The sequence below is a fragment of the Macrotis lagotis genome, chromosome 7, assembly GCF_037893015.1.
Source record: "Macrotis lagotis isolate mMagLag1 chromosome 7, bilby.v1.9.chrom.fasta, whole genome shotgun sequence".
Taxonomy (NCBI): domain Eukaryota; kingdom Metazoa; phylum Chordata; class Mammalia; order Peramelemorphia; family Peramelidae; genus Macrotis; species Macrotis lagotis.
The window spans coordinates 210,038,665-210,058,704 of NC_133664.1; the positions used below are offsets into that span (position 1 = coordinate 210,038,665).

General features: G+C 37.6%; 1 protein-coding gene and 1 long non-coding RNA gene across 5 annotated transcripts in view; one reads left to right on the plus strand and one right to left on the minus strand.

Moving 5' to 3' along the window:
• B4GALNT3 (beta-1,4-N-acetyl-galactosaminyltransferase 3) overlaps nucleotides 1-20,040 on the plus strand; it is a 162,043-nt gene that overhangs the window by 17,267 nt on the left and 124,736 nt on the right. The window lies entirely within an intron of this gene.
• The window catches only part of LOC141493981 (uncharacterized), a 49,596-nt gene continuing 47,702 nt past the window's right edge, over nucleotides 18,147-20,040 (minus strand). For 2 of the 4 annotated variants that reach the window (XR_012470371.1, XR_012470368.1), the window contains exons 8-9: nucleotides 19,471-19,780; nucleotides 18,147-18,665 (exon numbers count right to left, since the gene is read on the minus strand). This is a non-coding gene — a long non-coding RNA (uncharacterized LOC141493981). Of the gene's footprint in view, nucleotides 18,666-18,929; nucleotides 19,109-19,470; nucleotides 19,781-20,040 lie in introns of all 4 variants that reach the window. The other 2 variants (XR_012470369.1, XR_012470370.1) reach the window with 2 other exon arrangements.

Sequence of the window (20,040 nt, forward strand, 5' to 3'; positions counted from 1 at the left end):
TTCTCCTTAGTAGAATGTATGCTTTTTTCTTTTTATTCCAGTGCTCTAAAATAAGTCTAGAGCTCTAGTAAGTCCTTATTACTCTCTGTTGAACTGAATTTGGGATTACATAGTACAATTTCTGTATAGATAAAGAAACTGAAGCACCATAAAGTTGAAGTGCCTTAGTCAGGGCCAAACATCTAGTAAGAAGTAGATCCTCAATTTGGGATCTTGAATTCAAATTCAGGATGTTCTTTCTGATATACTATAATTCCCTTCTTCCCTTATATGCCTCAATTCCACCATTTCTATAATGGAGTAAATACTCCTTTAAGACATGGATTAATCTCTACTGAGAGTAATCTTACTATCGGTAGTGTTGATCTTCCGAGTATTTTAGATAGAATTTTTCAGAATTTAGCTACCTGTGGAAATGAGGAGTTAGATGATCTCTAAGCTTTCTAAGATCTCTTCAAACTCTTATGATTCTGATTTTATTCCAGCAGTTCCTGACCTCTGTTGTTCAAGGCCACTAGCAACTTGGGTTCCAATCCAATGCCAGCCTTAGGTCCTCAAAAGCTCTTGCTTACATCCCCTTACTAATCCTCTGATCTACCTCCCCCAGGATGCCAAACCTCAGTTCAAATGAGTGCACTCATTCACCCACATTCAGTTAGTGTGTATGTACATACAAACATAGTCTTCTCAATTTCTAGTTTCTTTCTCAACTGAGTGAAAGAAGGCCTAAAGGGGGAGGGGAGTTGGAGTAGAAAGTTCATCCAGTTTTGTCTTTTAAAGTGGTGATGGAAAGACTTGAAACCAGATTAAGAGGTAATGAGGTTACCAAGAGGGAGAAACTAGGGCACCTATTTACTGAGAGGTATGCCAGTTTGCCTTCTTTTTTCCCCTTATTTTACTTTACTTTCCCTGGTTACATGCAACAACAATTTTCAACATTCACTTTTAAAATCTTGAGTTCTGAATTCTCTCCCTTTCTTCCTCCCTAATACTTCATTGAGAAAGTGAGTTATTTTATATTGATTAGAAATGTATAATCATGAAAAACATTGCCACAATAATCATGTATAAGAGAAAACATAACTCCCCTCCAAGAAAAAAAAACCTCAAGAAAAATAAAGTTTTTAAAAAAAGAACACATCAATTTGTATTCAGACAACATCAACTCTGTTTTTGAAATGGTCAATATTCTTTACCTTCAATCCTTCAGAGTTCTCTTGGGTCACAGCATTGCTGAGGAAAGAGAAGTCATTCATAGCTGAATATCCTAAAACATTGCTATTTCTTTGTATATGGTATGTTTCCCAATCCATCTGCTCATCTAAGTTCTTTTACTGAGAGCATCCTGTTCATCATTTCTTATAACAGAATAGCATTTCATCATAATCACATACCACAATTTATTCAGCCATTCCTTATCTGATTGGCATTCTCTCAATCTCCAGTTCCTTGTCACCAGAAAGGAGCCACTATAAATATCCATAAACATATAGGCCCTTTTCCTTCCTGTTTTTCATCTCTTCTGGTATATGGAACTAATAGTGGCACTCTAGATCAAGGGGTAGGCATGGTTTTTAGCCCTTTGGGCAGAGTTCCAATTTAATTTTCAAGTCAAGACTTCACTCCATGATGTCACTGGTCTTCAAAATGAAGGATGAACAGTATTTATCTGTTTCTAAAGTTTAACATTCTCTTTTTTTAATTTAATTTTATTTAAGGTGATGGGATTAAGTGACTTGGCCCAGGTCACACACCTAGGCAATATATGAGGCTGGATTTGAACTCAGGTCCAGTGCTCTATCCACTGTGCCACCTAGCTGCTCCATAAGTTTAATATTCTCTTGAATTTTTCCTCTTTCCCTTCTCTTATGAGATGTAGAGTCCTTTTGAATATAATCTGATTATCTCTTATGTATGTTCTAGTTCATCTTAAATCATCTTTCATATCGTTCACTGCCAGATTTATCTTCCTTATAGGTCTTAACATGTCATCCCTCTACTCAATTCATTCATTGTTTTTCTATTGCCTAATGCATGAAGTTCAAATACCTAACCTTTTTTTTTAGTCTTTTTTTATCCTTCCCTAATCTCCATCAAGACTTGCTATTACTGAGACCTCATGCAGGCAGGACATTTTCCTGTTTTAATAATAATGATGATAATATAAATAATAGATAACTTCACTCCCTCCCTCCTACCCCTGTGGCAGCAATGACCCATTCGAATGTCTCCCCTGACAACTTTCAGTGGTACTTTCCATGCCTACCATTTTGACCTGAGAAATATCTTCCACATCCAAGGAAGGCAGCAGGTGTGCAAATTACCCATTCCTGACCTGGTGAGGTAGTCATGAAAATAACAATGCAGGACTCTTTCCTGACTTCATAATTGGAATGAGTACACATTAAATCCTTTAATGAGGATTCCTTGGAGGGCAAGTCTGGTGCCAGCAACTGTGGTAATTCCAGCTCCAATAGCTTATATTAAGAGTGCTGCAGTTAAAAAGCTCGTAGTTGGATCTTGGGATAGAACTGGTCCCCTTGGTGCTCTTAGCTGATAGTCCCACAAGATTTACTCTGGAAAAATTAGAGTGTTCAAAGTAGGTCTGAGTTGCCTGGCTACCCCTGACAGGAATAGAATTAGGATCCTGGTTCTATTCCATTGGTTTTCTTAACTGGAATCATGATTAAGAGGAGTGACCTGGGGTATTCATATTGTGCTGTTTGGATTGCCACAAGACAGAACAGAACAAAAGTATTTGCCAAGAATATTTTCATTGATCAAGAACAAAAGGAAGTTCTAAAATGATCAGATACTGTTGCAATTCTGACTATAAACAATGCTGACTAGCAATTCAATGGTGATATTCCCATGATCCACTGGGCAGCTTCCAGCAAGCCAAAATCTTTGGGTTCTGGAATGAGTATGGTTGCAGAACTGAATAGCATAGGCTAGCATTGTCCTACTGTCAGAAGCTTGTTGCCATGATGAGATAGGTAAGATTTATTCTACTGTCATCTTTTGATCTTCTCAATCATAGTGACTTTTCCTCCTTGTATCTGGGATAGAACTTTGGTTACCCCCTTGGTGTGATTCTGTTTTATTTTGTACTATAGTTATTAAAGTATGCATCATATTCCCTTACTATACTGTCAGCTCCATGAGGGTAGGGACTGTACCTTATTCAAACTTTGACTCTCATCCAGTATCCAGAACAGTGTTTTGTACACAATAGCCTATTAATAAATATTATTAGGTACTTAATAAATAGTTGTGAATTTAACTTGATAGGTTAATAGGTTTAAAGCCTGAAGGGACCTTAAAGGCCATCCAATCCAATCTTTTCATTTACAGATGAGTTTTTTTTTTTGATTTTTGCAAGGCAGTGGGGTTAAGTGGCTTGCCCAAGGTCACACAGCTAGGTAATTATTAAGTGTCTGAGGCCGGATTTGAACTCAGGTACTCCTGACTCCAGGGCCAGTGCTCTATCCACTGCACCACCTAGCTGCCCCTACAGATGAGACCCAGTAAAGTAAATACTTTGTAAAAGTTACATAGCCTTTAGGTTTCAGAGATGAGGTTTGAATCATATCTTCCAAATTCCAAATCCAGTGCCCTATTTATTTCACTATGAACTAAAATGGAATAGATATCTACTTAAAAGTATCCTTTGCTTCCAAACTATACTGGTAGGGCTTCCCTAGCTTCATCTATCCTTTCCTCTATGTTTCATCCTCAGTAAATGTACTGGAGCAATAGTTACTGGTTCATTCTCCAGGTACCACTCCCTTCTTCCCTAACCAGTTATCTTCCATATCCTTTCCTGCAAGTTCTTTACTAGGGACTTTGAATATAGATAAAGTCCCAAAGGGAAAATGGAGCAGAGTTTTTCATTTTTGCTATAAGGACCCATGGAACACCACAAATTTGGTGGTTGGTTGGTTGTTTTTTTTAAGTGAACCTTCTATTATTTGTTAATTGTCATTAAAATAATATTAGAAATTTTTTCTACAAGGGTTCAGCCAAAGTTTTATTTCAACTTATTTATTTATTTTATTTTAAAACTGCCACTATTGCCAATTTTTGAGAATAAATTTGAAAATAAAGAAGAAGAGAAGATGGCCAAGAAATGAGTTTTGGAATTCACTGTGTGACTGTGAATAGCATTTTGTATCTGGGCTTCATTTCCTCTAACCTGGCTTTGATAATATAAGCCTCACAGGATTGAATTGTAAAGATAAAATTCCATCATTTGGGGGAAACACTTTGTATTAGATAGCATTTTATAAATTGTTCTTGAGTTCTTTCAGGTATGTTGGATTCTCTATAACCCTATTTGAATTTTTCTTGGAAAAGATACTAAAGTGGTTTGCCATTTCCTTCTCCATATTATTTTAAAGATGAGGAAACTGAGGCAAACTGGATTAAGTAACTTGACTAGGTCACACAACTAATAAGTGTCTAAGGTCAGATTTGAATTCAGGAAAATGAGTCTTCCTGACTCTAGGCCAAGCACACTTTCCACTGCAACCACCTTGCTTCCCCTGTTCTATGAATACATAAATTTGCTTATATTCTTGGTGCTTAGAGTCATCATTGAAAAGATGCTATCTTAGGGTACTGGTTTTATGAAAAACCTTTGACATTCAAGTAAATTACAGTTACTGAAAGGAATTTTCAAGTTGGTTTGACAGCTTTGTCTTTAGCCAGGATGGGGGAGGAATTAAATTCAACTTGTCTGCCTTCAGTAAGAGCACATGCATGCTAGACCAAAAGAGAGTTATAGAAGCAATCAAGCTCCTTACCTATCTCTAGGAAGGCAAGATGTGTGAGATATAATATCTTTCTGATCTTTATCTCCTCCAGAACTTAATGCAGATAGGTAGGAACCTATACAAATAAGTGGAAACCTAATTCAATTATTTATTAAGAGCCTACTCTATGTGAGGCACTATATTAGGCATTAGGAAGGCAGAAATTGTACTCCTTGCTACCCCCTAGATTCAACCTACCCCCCTAGATTCACCAATCATATAAATGGTCTGCCTCTACAACCCTTCCAAGGGAGTTTTTTTTTTGGATTTTGCAAAGTGATGGGGTTAAGTGACTTGCCCAAGGTCACACAGCTAGGTAATTGCTAAGTGTCTGAGACTGGATTTGAACTCAGGTACCCCTGACTCCAGGACAGGTGCTCTATTCACTGCACTGCCTAGTTGCCCCTCCAAGGGAGGTTTAATCTACTTCCCCTTTATGGCCACAGCTACACTCCTCATCCCTCTCATGGCCACTCATGTTCTACAGCTCTTGCAACTTCATTGTGGAAACCTCTCACCTTCTAGATCATTATCCATCAATTCTCACTTGATGATTTCACCTTCTGTACCCAAATTTGAAAAGTAGGAGTTCATTTTCAGCCAAGTTGAAGAGAAAATCAGGAAACACTTCATGGAGGAGGTGACATCTGAGCTGGGCCTTAAGAGAAATGAAATGTCTCAATTGGTGAAGATGAGGGGCAATGTTTTCTTGGCCCAGGGACATATTGTAGGATTGTTTATAGGCAGAAGAAAGCAAGATGAAATTGGGGAACTGCTCAGGTTTGACAAGTAGGGACACAAAAAACTAATTTAAACTTCTTCCTTTTTTTTTTTTAGGTTTTTTTTTTGGAAGGCAAATGGGGTTAAGTGGCTTGCCCAAGGCCACACAGCTAGGTAATTATTAAATGTCTGAGGCTGGATTTGAACTCAGTACTCCTGACTCCAGGGCCGGTGCTGTATCCACTGCACCACCTAGCCTCCCCTAAACTTTGTATTTCTTTAGAAGAAGCAGGCCCAGAAAGAAGTGACTAGACCAATATTATACAAGTCCTAAGTTTCAGAGCCAGAAATTGAATGTATCTTCTAGCATCATCTAGTTTTCTTTCCATTGTACCACCCCTCTCCCTGGAGTTCAAATATTGAATTCTGAATGGTTAAATTGGAAGCTGAATGACATGAAGGACTGAGTGCCAAACTCAGAATTAGGAAGACCTGGGCTTGTAAATTCTCTGACTCTAGCTGGAGGTAGGATCTTAAGCAAGTCTGAACCTCAGTTTCTTCAACTGTAAAATGGGGATAATAATTACCATACTGAACTTCATAGGATTCTTTAAGGCTCTTGCTAAGTAGAATTTTGTTGGTAGTAAAGTCCCAAATAAGCGGTATAGAAATAGTGAGACCTGTAGGAATTCAAGAAAGATGTAGAACACAGTTCATTGCTATATTCCCAGGATGGCACTCCTACTGATTAAGCAATCTTACCTTGTTTTATCTACTTCCCTGGAGCCACAGACATTGAATTTTCCATTTACCTTGTGGGAAAGTATACTTATATTTTTGCCCCTTCCATTCTAGATTGATAATTCTACCCCCCACTTGCCCCCCATTTATTGCTGAGTCAATGTGTGACAGTGAATGCTTATGATCAGTATCATTACCCAAAACCTTATTTTCTGGATTCCAGAAGGGGAGGTTGGCCCTTAGTCTATCCTCATGACATGTATCCTTTTGTTGTTGGGAGCCAAATATTTAATGGAATCTAGGGAAAGGAGGAAACAGTAGAATCACTGACTGTTGCTTTAGAGAGACAGGAATGCTGCAGTAAACCCCTAGGAAACTTCATCATCAGATAATAGGATTTAACACTAAAAGTAACTTTAGATTTTTACCAATCATCAGAACTTTCTGGGAGGTTTATCTTCCTTTTGGAAATTGTTCATTCATATCTATGGCCCTTTTTCTTTTTGAAGATGGTTCTTAATCTCATATATTTAGGTTTTTAAATGTTTTTTTATTTAAAAAATTTTTGCCCAATTACATACAAAGACAGTTTTCAACATTCATTTTTTAAAAGATTATGAGTTCCACATTTTTCTATCTATCCTTCCCCTCCTCTTGATAGCAAGTAATCTGATGTAGCTTATATATGTAGAACTATATTAAACATATTTGATCCATATTAGGCATATTGTGAAAGATTATCAGAACAAAAAGGAGAAAAAACCATGAGAGGAGAAAAAAAATTACACAGAAATCAAATTTAAAAAATTGAAAATAGTGTCTGCATTCAGATACCATAGTTGTTTCTCTGGATATAGTTATATTACATCACAAGTCCTCTAGAATTGTCTTTGATCATTGTACTGCTGAGAAGAGCTAAGTATCACAGCTATTCATCACACTTTGTTGCTGTTAATGTGTACAATATACTTATGTTTTTGCTTACTTCATTCAGCATCAGTTCATGCAGGTCTCCAGGTTTTTCTGAAGTCCTTCCACTCATGATTTCTTACAGACCAACAGTATTCCATCACATTCATATACTGCAATTTGTTCAGCCTTTCCCCAATTAATGGCATCCTCCTAACTTTCAATTTTTTTTAAATTTATTTATTTTTATTTTTGTACAAATGATTTTTTTTATACATTACTAAATATTCTTGTTTAAGAGTAAACATAATACTCCCTCCACCCCCCAAAATATAGACTCTCATGAGGAATAAAGTAAAGGAAAGAGAAAAAAATTAAACTTAAAATAATAATAATAATGATAATGATAATAATAATAATAATAATAATAATAATAATAATTGGAGCAGCCAGGTGGCGCAGTGGACAGAGCACTGGCCCTGGAGCCAGGCGCACCCAAGCCCAAATCTGGCCCTGGATACCCAACAATTACCCAGCTGTGTGACCCTGGGCAAGCCACCCCAACTTCCATTGCCCCACAAAACTCCCCCCAAAACAAAATAAAATAAAATAATAACAATAATAATAGTAGAGGTGGCCAGGTGGCGCAGCAGACAGAGTATTGGCCCTGGGGCCAGGAGCACCTGGGTCCAAATCCAACCTCAGACACCCAACAATTACCCAGCTGTGTGGCCCTGGGCAAGCCACCCAACCCCATTTGTCCTGCAACCCCCCCAAAATAATGATGATGATGATGATGATGATGATGATGATGATGATGATGATGATGATGATGATAATAATAATAATAATAATGTGCTTCAGTCTGTGTTCCAACACCTCCAGCTCTGTTGCTGGTAGATCACATTCTTTATGATAAGTCCATCAAAAAAGCTTTCATATTTTTCCATTGTTGCCATTGCTGACCTCAACTTCCTCCATTCATACTTCAACACTACCATATACTATAATTTCTCTATCCTTTCACTCTGTCTCTCTTAAATGTGCTGTAGGGTAGCTGAGTGCCACAACAGACAGATCACCGGCCCTGGGGTCAAGAGGTCCTGAGCCCACATGCCACCCCTTAGGCCCAGCAACCACCCGGCCCTGTGGTCCCAGACAGACCATTCAATCCCAGCCCCTTGTAAGAAGTAAAAGAAAATGTGTTATATCTGACCACTCTCCCCTATGGTCTACTCTCTCCTCCATCACTCACATCCCCCCCTCCCCCCGTCCCCCTTCTCTCTTTCTTACTCTGGATGTCTGTACCCCATTGAGTATATATGCTGTTTCCTCTCATAGCCACCTCTGATGAGAGCTAAGGTTCCCTCATTCCCCCTTGCCTTCTCCCCTTCCATATCATTGCAATAGCTCATTGTAATAAAAAAAAATCTTAATATATGAAATATCTTAGCCTATTACACCTCTCCTTTCTCTTATTCCCATTACAATTCCCTTTTAGCCATTGACTCCATTTTTACAATATATTATATCTTCAAATTCAACTTTCTCCTATGTTTCATCTATATAAGCTCCTTCTACCTGCTCTATTAAATGAGAAGTTTCTTATGATTATTATCAGTATCATTTTTCTATGCAGGAATACATGTAGTTCATCATCATTAAGTCCTTTATATTTTACCGTTCTCCTCCACTCTTCTATGCTTCACCTGAGTCCTGTATTTGAAGATCAAACTTTCTGTTCAGCTCTGGCCATTTCAACAGGGACATTTGAAATTTCCCTGGTTCATTGAAAATCCATCTTTTTCCCTGAAAGAGGATGTTCAGTTTTGCTGGGTAGTTGATTCTCGATTGCATCCTAAGCTCTTTTGCCTTCCAGTATGTTATATTCCAAGCCCTACGAGCCTTTAATGTAGTTGCTGCTAAGTCCTGTGTGATCTTGATTACAGCTCCATGATATTTGAATTGTGCCCTTCTAGCTACTTGTAATATTTTCTCTTTGACTTGGGAGTTCTGGAACTTGGCTATAATATTCCTGGGGGATTTTTTTTGGATCTGTTTCTGGGGAGATCAGTGGATTCTCTCCATTTCTATTTTGCCCTCTGCTTCTAGGATATCTGGGCAATTTTACTGTAGGAATTCTTTGAAAATGATGTCAAGGCTCTTCCTGATCATGACTTTCAGGTATCCCAATAATTTTTAAATTATCTTTCCTAAATCTGTTTTCCAGATCATTTGTTTTTGCAATGAGATGTTTCACATTTTCTTCTAATTTTTCATTCTTTTGGTTTTGAAGTATTGTATCTTGATTTCTCATAAAGTCAGTAGCTTCCCTCAGTTCCATTCTACATCTGAAAGATTTGTTTTCCTCAGAGAGCTTTCTTATTTCTTTTTCCATCTGGCCAATTCTGCTTTTTAAAGCATTCTTCTCCTCAATAACTTTTTGAACTATTTTTTTTTTTTAAGTTTTTGCAAGGCAAATGGGGTTAAGTGGCTTGCCCATGGCCACACAGCAAGGTAATTAAAAAGTGTCTGAGGCTGGAATTGAAATCAGGTACTCCTGATTCCAGGGCTGGTGCTCTATCCATTGTGCCACCTAGCCACCCCCTTTTTGAACTATTTTATCCATTTGACCTATGCTGGTTTTTAATATGTTATTTTCTTCAGCATTTTTTTGGATCTCCTTGACTAAGCTGCTGACTTCTTTTTCATGTTTTTCGTGCATATCTCTCATTTCTTTTCCCAATTTTTCTTCTATCTCCCTTACTTGCTTTCTTAAAATCTTTTTTGAGCTCTGTCATAGCCTGAGCCCAATTTCTGTTTTTCTTGTAGTCTTTAGATGCAGGAGCTTGTACTTCCTCATCTTCAGATTGAGTATTTTGATCCTTCTTGGGATCATAGATAATGTATTTCTCAATGTTGTTCCTCTTTTTTCTCTACTCATTTCCCCAGCCTGTGCCTGGTCTTGGGGTGCTTCCTCAGCTTTTGAGTATTATTGGGACCCACCCCCAACAAGGATCTCAGCGTGTGAAGCTCTGTCCTCCTGGTCTGTGAATGACCAAAAGTGCACCCCTCTGCCACGGGGCTAAGGTGGGGGGGCCCTGCTTGTTCTATGGGGGGCCTAGACTGCAATCAGGATCTGAATGTGGTCAGAGCCCCAGAGTCCTGTTCCAGGGACAGAGGACAGACCTCAGCAGTCTCTCTCCTCTCCCTTACCTAGGCTGAGCACTCAAGCTTGAGGGTTCCTGCTTGCTGGCTCTGCATGCTTCCGGTTCCTGGATCTGGGCTGCTGTGGTTAGCTGAGTACCCTGAGGGCTGGCTTCCTGTGCTCACTCTAGAGGCCACCTCCCCCCATCTTCCAGGTTGTTCCCGGTGCTCCCCAGAGTGTGGGTCAGGAAACTGCCCCTACTGCCATGAACTGTGGCTCCCAGGCACCCTGGGGCTGCCTCCAGGAGGCTGAAGTTCCTTCACTCTGGTGGACCACCCCTCCAACCCTGTGGAGTGGAGCCTTTCTGCTATTTTCCAGATTACCTTGGGCTGGAGAACTGTCTCACTGGATCCCTCTGTGGGTTCTGTCTCTTGAAAATTTAGTTAGAATCCTTATTTTTTAAGTTTTGAAATATCAGAGAGAGAGCACCTAAAAGAGGATCTTTTCCTGTCCATCTTGGCTCCGCCCCCTCACTTTCAATTCTTTGACACTTCAAAAAAGCTACTATATTTTTGTACATGTGAGTCTTTTCCCCTTTAATATACTGTCTTTGGGACACAGGTCTAATAGTGGTATTGCTGGATCTAAGAGTATGCACAGTTTTATTGCCTTTTGGGCATAGCTCTAGGTTTTATTTTTTAGGTTTTTTTGCAAGGCAATGGGGTTAAGTGGCTTGCCCAAGGCCACACAGCTAGGTAATTATTAAGCATATGAGGCTGGATTTGAACTCAGGTACTCCTGACTGTGAAGCCTAGCCACCCCTTGGTCATAGTTCTAAAATGCTCTCCAGAATGGTTGAATCAGTTCACAAATCAACCAAAAATATATTAGTGTCCCAGTTTTCTCATATCTTTTTTTTTTTTTTTAGGTTTTTGCAAGGCAAATGGGGTTAAGTGGCTTGCCCAAGGCCACACAGCTAGGTAATTATTAAGTATCTAAGACCGGATTTGAACCCAGGTATTCCTGACTCCAGGGCTGGTGCTTTATCCACTGTGCCACCTAGCTGCCCCCTTCTCATATCTTTTCAACACTGATCATTTTCCTTTTTAGTCACATTGGCCAATTTGGTAATCCCATATATTTGGATAAATTCTTTATAAATTTTGCATGTTAGACTTACTTCTAAGTTATTTCAGTCATAAATTTTCCCTAAGTCATATCTTCTGATTCTAATTGAATATATTTTACTTATCCTAAGTTTTAAAATTTTACGTAAAGTTAATTATTGTATTTTATCTCACATTCCTCTGTTTGGGAATTTCCCCCATCCCTAATTGTAAAAGATAGGATTTTCTATTCTCTTGTAATTTTTATAGCATGGCTCCTTATACTTAGATTTATTGTGGTATAAACTGAAAGGTGATGCTTTAAACCTAATTTTCACCAAATTGCTTTCCAATTTTCCCAGCTGTTTTTGTCAAATATAGTCATAGTTTGTATTTTGAGGTTTATCAAGCACTAGACAGCTGTCCATATTGGTTTCAGGGTCTTGCTTCTAGTCCAAGGAAAAGAATTTTAAAGCAATCAGAGCCAATCTTTCATTTTACAGATGGAAAAACTGAGGCCAAGAAAAGTATAGTGACTTGCCTATTGTCATATATGTGTGTGTGTGTGTGTGTGTGTGTGTGTGTGTGTGTGTGTGTATATGTACTAAATGACAGGATTAAAATTCAGTTCTTCTAACTCTCTGACTCCCATTATGCAATTATCTCTTCATTTATATCCCAATTTTCAGTTCTTAAAGTTTAATGATTTAATCTGGGGGGAGTACTCATTCTTCCAATGAAGGTCTTAATTCTAAAAAAAAATAATAATCTGGTAACATACTTCTGCAAATGTAGCTTTTTTGGATTTTGGATGAAGAAATCTCCTTAAGTGTAGCAATATCTAATAATAATATAATATTACATATAATATAACAATATTCATATAAATCTTTACAGTTTGCAAAGGGTTTTACTAATATTTCATATTCTCTCAATGACCCTGGCAGGTAAATGCTAATATTACCCTCATTTTTACAGATGATGAAACTGAGGTAGATAGAGATTAAACATTTTTGACTGGTTCATGAGGGAAATATAGTTCATATTAGGAAATAATAGCAGCCATGTAGTGCAGTGGATAGGAGGCTGGGTCAGGAGTTTAAATCTGTCCTTAGACACTTACTAGCTATATAACCTTGGACAAGTTACTCAACCTTGTTTCCTTCAGTTTCCTCATCTGTAAAATTAGCTGTAGAAGGAAATGACAAACTACTCCAGTATCTTTGTCAAGAAAATCATCAAATGGGGTGATGAACAGTTGTACATGACTAAAACAACTAAACAACAATAGTAATAGTGAACATTTATATAGGTGCTATTTTGGTATATCTAAATAACAAGTATTTCAGAAGCATGTGAAGGGGGTTTTATGGAAAAAGGCATGCACTCTTCTGGATTCCAATGGAGGAGGGAGTAGGGATTTATAGACTAAGCCTGGTTTTGCCTCTAGAACTGTCCTCAAGAAGGACATTTTTTTATTAAAGATTTTATTGATTTTGAGTTTTACAATTTTTTCCCCCAATCTTACTTCCCTCCTCCCACCCCCCAAAGAAAGCAATCTGTCAGTCTTTGTTTCCATGTTGTACATTGATCCAAGTTGAGTGTGGTGAGAGAGAAATCATATCTTTAAGGAAGAAACAAAAAGTATAAGAGATAACAAGATCAGGCAATAAGATATCAGTTTTTTTTCTAAATTAAAGGGAATAGTCCTTGGACTTGGTTCAAATTCCATGGTTCTTTATCTGGATACAGATGGTATTCTCCATTGCAGACAGCCCAAAATTATCCCTGATTGTTGCACTGATGGAATGAGCAAGTCAATCAAGGTTGATCATCACCCCCATGTTGCTGTTAGGGTGTACAGTGTTTTTCTGGTTCTGCTCATCTCACTAAGCATCAGTTCATGCAGATCCCTCCAGGCTTCCCTGAATTCCTGTCCTTCCTGGTTTCTAATAGAACGATAGTGTTCCATGGCATATATATATATATGTGTGTGTGTGTGTGTGTATATATATATATATATATATATATTTATATCACAGTTTGCTAAGCCATTTCCCCAATTGAAAGACATTTACTTGATTTCCAATTCTTTGCCACCACAAACAGGGCTGCTATGAATATTTTTGTACAAGTGATGTTTTTACCCTTTTTCATCATCTCTTCAGGGTATAGACCCAGTAATGGTATTGCTGGGTCAAAGGGTATGCACATTTTTGTTGCCCTTTGGGTGTAGTTCCAAATTTCTCTCCAGAAAGGTTGGATGAGTTCACAGCTTCACCAACAGTGTAATAGTGTCCCAGATTTCCCACAACCCTTCCAACAATGATCATTATCTTTTCTGGTCATATTGGCCAGTCTGAGAGGTGTGAGGTAGTACCTCAGAGAAGCTTTAATTTGTATTTCTCTAATAATTAATGATTTAAAGCAATTTTTCATATGACTATGGATTGCTTTGATCTCCTCATCTGTAAATTGCCTTTGGCCATTTGTCAACTGAGGAATGGCTTTTTTTTAAATATGACTCAGTTCTCTGTATATTTTAGAAATGAGTCCTTTGTTAGAATCATTAGTTGTAAAGATTGTTTCAAGAGGGACACTTTCTACATACAGCAATGATGTCAAGTTAATTATTTATAAATGAGTACTTCATTGAATTGCCATACAATTCCCTCAGAAGGGAACATGGTAACCATTCTGAGAAAAAAATCCCTTCTGTGGGTGGATGCTAGGTCCAGCTGCCTTTGGGAATAGATGAGAAGGGAGGTAGAGATACAGTTTAGAAGACTTGGACCTTGAGTTCTACTTGGATTTGAACATGGAAAGTTATTGATTTAGACAGTGGGAGAAAAAACAAGATCTCTATGTTGAGTTAGCCTCTTCAAGGAATTTATTCAGTCCAAGTGAGTCTAGAGAAGGAAGTCCCTTGTGAAAGGTATTACCCCTTGGACTGTAAGGGGAGTCATATTGAATAATCAAATAATCAAATGATTCTTTGCATTATATTCAAAGGACCTTTAGGTGATTCCATTTATAAATAAAATAGTGAGATTTGCCATGTATCTGAAAACCTTTGTGATCAATTAACTATGATACTGAAATTTCATATTGCAAGTGAATGATACATCAGATGCTCATTTGATTTTATATTTATTAAGGAGGCAATTGTTGACAGTTCATTTCTCTCGTACATGTCTACTTCTGAGAAAATAAGTTGTTAAATTAAGTTGATTTGTCTGGGACATGAGTTGACTTTGGAGAAAAGTAGTGCCTGGATTGTTCATTCTGGGAAATATAGGTCTGCCTTAGACTTTTAGAAGAAGCAGTTACTGAATTCAGTCTGACTTAGAGTTCTGAGACAGTATGTCATAAGCAGAATATTGGAGTGAATGAAGAACAGAATGTGTGTGAGTGATTTGTACACTATAAGAATTTTTGGGTTAATGAGTGGGAAATCTGGACTTTTCTATCATTAATGTAATTTACCCAGGGATTCCCAGAAAAAAGCTACCAACACTTTCTTCTCCACAATCTAAGAAGGAAGTCCAAAGATTTACTGATCTTTCAGATTCAGATAGATAGATAGAGAGACACACAGAGACACACAGAGACAGAGAGAGACAGAGAGAGAGAAAGAAAGAGACAGAGAGAGACAGAGAGAAACAGAAAGACAGAGACAGACAGACAGATAGAATATATATATATAGACAAAGACACTTTTTAGAGGGAGAATCTGAAGAAAGTTGGAGTATTGCCATGTCTGGGCTATACATATGTATATTTAAATATTTTTTAAACAATATATAATAAAATTTAATAAATTAAAGTATTTAAATAATATAAATTGACATCAGATTTATTATTTTGCAAACCTGTTGATGGCAATGTCATGTCAAGAGAAAATTTCAATATAATTAATGAATTTTTAAAGTAAAAGTTATATAAATGGGTGGAATATTAGAATTTTGCAGACAACTAAGTTGTCTAGATGAAGCTCAGTATTATACATGATAGTTAAAAATGTTTTCTCTTGTGCAACTTGGATACATTACATAGAAAAACACTTACATAAAGAATTGAGTGAGGAACTAAAAGTAGTTTTAAAAGTTGTTACAAGAATAATAAACTTTATTTAAAAGCTCCATTAACAGAACTCCTTCCAAATTGTATGTTGATAAAGTGGTAGAGACTAGGGAAGATCTCTATTGCAAATCACACCGTCTTATTTGTGCCAAAATACTTTGAAATGCATTTGGATCAAATAAGGAAATTGCCATTTTGCTTCAGTGAATAAAGTTGGAACAAATTAATTTCATAACAAAATTTTCATATTTAGTGGATTAGAAATCATGTCCTAAGGACTTAGTTCTTTCATCTCAGAAGTTTCAGCCCTAGAAGAACCCTGTTAGGCTGACTAGCAAATGTCTCTTCAGGTTCACTATTTCAGGTGGACCCCAGTCATGCTTTTCTTTGCTTTTAGATCATGTTTTCTATGGTTGACATGCCCTGAACATATAAATAATTCCTTTCCTCTTCTCCCTCCCTATTTCTCAGTTTTGAAACCAAAATCAAATCAATAGTGTCATTATTTCTGAAAAAGTCACCGTACCATCTTAAGGATGTTTTTAACAACTGAATAGTTTTCTAAATCAAAGTACTTCTTCCTAGGATATATGTTTTGTCTCTCTTTATTGGAACTTAAGTTTTCCTATTTGTGTTATCTTCTTTTATTAAAAGTTCCTTGAGGCAGCTAGGTGGTGCAGTGGATAAAGCACCAGCCCTGGAGTCAGGAATACCTGAGTTCAAATCCAGCCTCAGACACTTAATTACCTAGTTGTGTGGCCTTGGGCAAGCCACTTAACCCCATTGCCTTGCAAAACAAGCTAAAAAAAAAAAGCTCCTTGAGAGCAGGAGATGTCTTCATTTTTGTTTTGTTATCCCAATTTGTCACATAGTAAGCACTTATTAAATACCTTTTTATTCATTTATTCATACATACATAAATAATACATTTTTAAAAAATTGAGTACTTTAAATTAATGTGAGATCCTTAAAATTGTACTCTGATTCATAAAGATGAAATGACTAAATATGTGAAAAAATGAAATATTGTAAATGTATAAAATAAAATGTTTCTGTTTTTAAAAAAGCTGCCTGCTAGTGAAATAGAAGAAAGTAAAAACCTATTTTTAGTTACTTAATCATTCTACAGAAGTAATTTTCTTCTTTTGAAAGACCCAGATATTTCTGAATATATATATATATATGACAATTTCCATGAGCAATTATGAAACATTGGACTTATTCTCTCTGAATGAGTATTTTAGACTTGTCTCATGATAATATACTGTAACCATCATTTGAACAACTTGAAAATCTTACTATGTTATGATGATGGGCAAATAAAGAATTGTCTGTTTTATGAAAACAAATACTATCTGATGACATCTAATTTATGTAAAATGGGCTTTTCTGATGTTAACAGTGGTGATTACTGATTGAAAAAATTAGCAGTAGCAATATCATCACAAAACAAGCCCTTCTAGCACATTAACATTACTTTTATGTTGTACATATGAAATTATAAAGGATTTTATCAGTATATCTGTATTCTACATTATTTTTAGTAAGTACTTATTAAATATTTATTGATGAATATATTTGATTTGTTATAGAAATCATAATAAATCTTTACTTTTATTTGAATAAAATAGGAGTTAAGAAAATTATTGGCATATGTTATTTTGTGAAAAATTCTCAGTGGAACATGCAACAATTTTGTGGGGGGGAGGTAAAAAAAATTTGGAAATCCCTGGAGTAGATAACCTGAAATTCTTTCCAGCTTTAAGATTCTATGGTTCCATGTCTTGCGAGGGAGAGGAGAAGAGAGAATGGGAAGGGGATTTGTGTCCCATTAGAGCCTCTGGCTAGAGAGTTAGGGCAATAGCATTCCTTTACATCCTGACTGCAGATCATCTTCCACCACACAGACTTCCTGATCTTTACTCCCCTTCTCCTCTTTAAGGAGGAGGCTACTGGGCTTGCCTCCTCCTTGATTCTTTGCCAGGCACCTACCACATAAACACTGTGTGCCTGGTCTGGCAGAGTGGGTGGGAAGGCACTGGCAGTGCTCTTTGGCTAGGTCCCCACCATAGGCTTCCTGACCAGACTATCAGGGGCCAAGTCTGGGTGACAAGAATTAGGAAGAGATGAGTCAGATTTGTAGGGTTCCAGCTCTGAGGAATTAGAAGGGGGTCACCTAGTAAATGCCAAGAAATTAAGTTCCTTGACTTCCCATATGCCTTAGATGGACCTAGAAGTCCAGTGACCCTCCTGTTCTTAACTCTCGTACTTTCTTAGAGGTAAGGCAGTTTCAGAATTCCCTTTTTTGCCTCATTGTCACCTGGCCAGCTGATGGAAAACACACACACACACACACACACACACACACACACACTTCTCTGTCTCTCTCTCTCTCTCTCTCTCTCTCTCTTTCTCTCTCCTTTTCTCTCTCTCCCTTTCTCTCACTCTCTCCCCTACTCTCTCTTCTTCCCTCCTTCCTTTCTCTCTTCTCTCTTTCCTTTTTCTTATTTTCTCTCTTGACACAGGCAGAACTGACCTCTCTTCTTCCCACTTTCTCTTTGGCATAGGAATTTTGACAATTCTTGGATCCCTGCATTAGGATGAATATAATTCAAAGATGGGGTATTTGTTGTTGCCATTATTTTAATTGTTACTCTGTTTCCAGTGCCCTGTGGCTGATACTGTCTTCTTCCAGCACCAAGATTGCTCTGAAGCAGCAGCTCCCCAGTCATTACTTCACCACAGGACTCCTGTCTGCCAGTATAGTGGAATTGCCTGGGTGGAGAGCTGGAGGCTAATTTTAGATGGAGAGGCTCCCTGCCAACAGCCAGGCTGGTCCTGAACAGCTGGGCTGGCAAGGGGTAAGAGAGAAACAGCTGTAAATCTCCTTGTAACAATCCTTGGCTCACCTGCTCTTCTGTTTTGGGAACCTAGTGACACCTCTCCCTCACCTCCTGATCTGCACCTGGGCCTAGAATCTTTTGCCCTCCAGGATTTCTAGGAAAGTCCAGGAAAAGAAATGCTCTAGGTTGAGGTGGGGTTTCAAGATGCATCTTCAGAAGCTCTTTACACACATTCCTTCTTCCTTGTTGAGTTACTCCCATTCTTGACTGAATTTTTCTAACCTTTAATTGACAACTTCACCTAGAAGGAAGTTTAAAGATCATTTAATCTGATGCTAGGGAATTTCCTGTTGAAAGAACAAATTATTGCTCAGGGGTAGATGGTTGAGCCTAAGTCTCAACTTTCAGACCAGCGCTCTATCTTCTCAATAAAAATCCAGGAGCCAATGTGCTCTCTTCTCCCCCATTCCTATACTTTTCCCCAGTTAATGGACATTTATTTGAGTGTTATCATTCTGAGGTGACATAATTCCAATTTTGAAATCTCCAGGCTATATATATATACCTTTCTCTGATTGATCTGAGAGACAGCAGCCCACAATCTACCTGGTCCTGGACAGAACAAAGAACCAGCTGCTGCTGACAGGTCCAAGACTTTGAGAAGTCAATCATTAGATTGGGAGCTTCTTGAGGACAGGGACTATCTTTTCCTTCTTTTTGTATCCCCAGTACTTAGGACAGTACCTAGGACACAGAAGAAATAAGGAGGAAAGAAAGAAGTGATTATTGTGGCTAAAGAGTTCTTCCTCACCCCCTTAACTCCAAATCTGACTCTATGGCATATAGTGTGTCCTATTCAATAAATATCGTTGAGTTCATTAGGCTGTATGCTGTAAAAGATGCAAAGAAGGAGAAGATGGGTGCTGCCCTCAAAAATCCTACAGTCTGAATAGTTATACAAGTGTATAAATAGCATAGATAAGTTCTTTCTTCAAGTTTTCACTTCATTTTCCATTCTTTCCTTTAGAGCTATCATTTTAAAAACACATTTATTTATTTCAAAAATTCTAGTGAAGCTTGTGACAAATTTTTGTTTGAGGTCTTACTTGTAGTGGTGGAGTTGCTATCTTTTGGAGTTCTGTCTTGAGCACCCCTGGCTCCATAATATTCTTTAGTATCGGTGTTTTTTCTTTATTTCATTCATTTTCTAACTTTTTTATATTGGGATTTTGGGCCATGGTCAGGCTCTGCATGTCTAGAAGGAATGGTGAGACCATTTTTTTTTGTTCTTCATCTGTTTTATCATTCATTGGTTCTGCTGGTTTCTTTCTAGTACTGATGACTGTGTTCTTCAAGAACCTCAGAAGTAACTCGTCAGCAAGCTATGCCAGCAGGTTTGATCATTACCTTCCCAATCTAAATCAGAAAAAGAAGAGAATATTAAGGGAGCTGAAATAGCTAGGAAAGGAAGTCTGCAGATTGGTACTAGGAATTGAACTGAGTTTTATAGGATTAATAGGTTTTAGGAAGATAGAATGAAAGTGGAGGGTAGGGGATATTTCAAGAGTATATGTGAGATGATTAATATGGAAATGTTTAACATAGTTATACATCTATAATCTATATTAGATTACTATGTCTAGGGGAGAGGGGGTGAAAGAGAGGGAAGGAGAAAA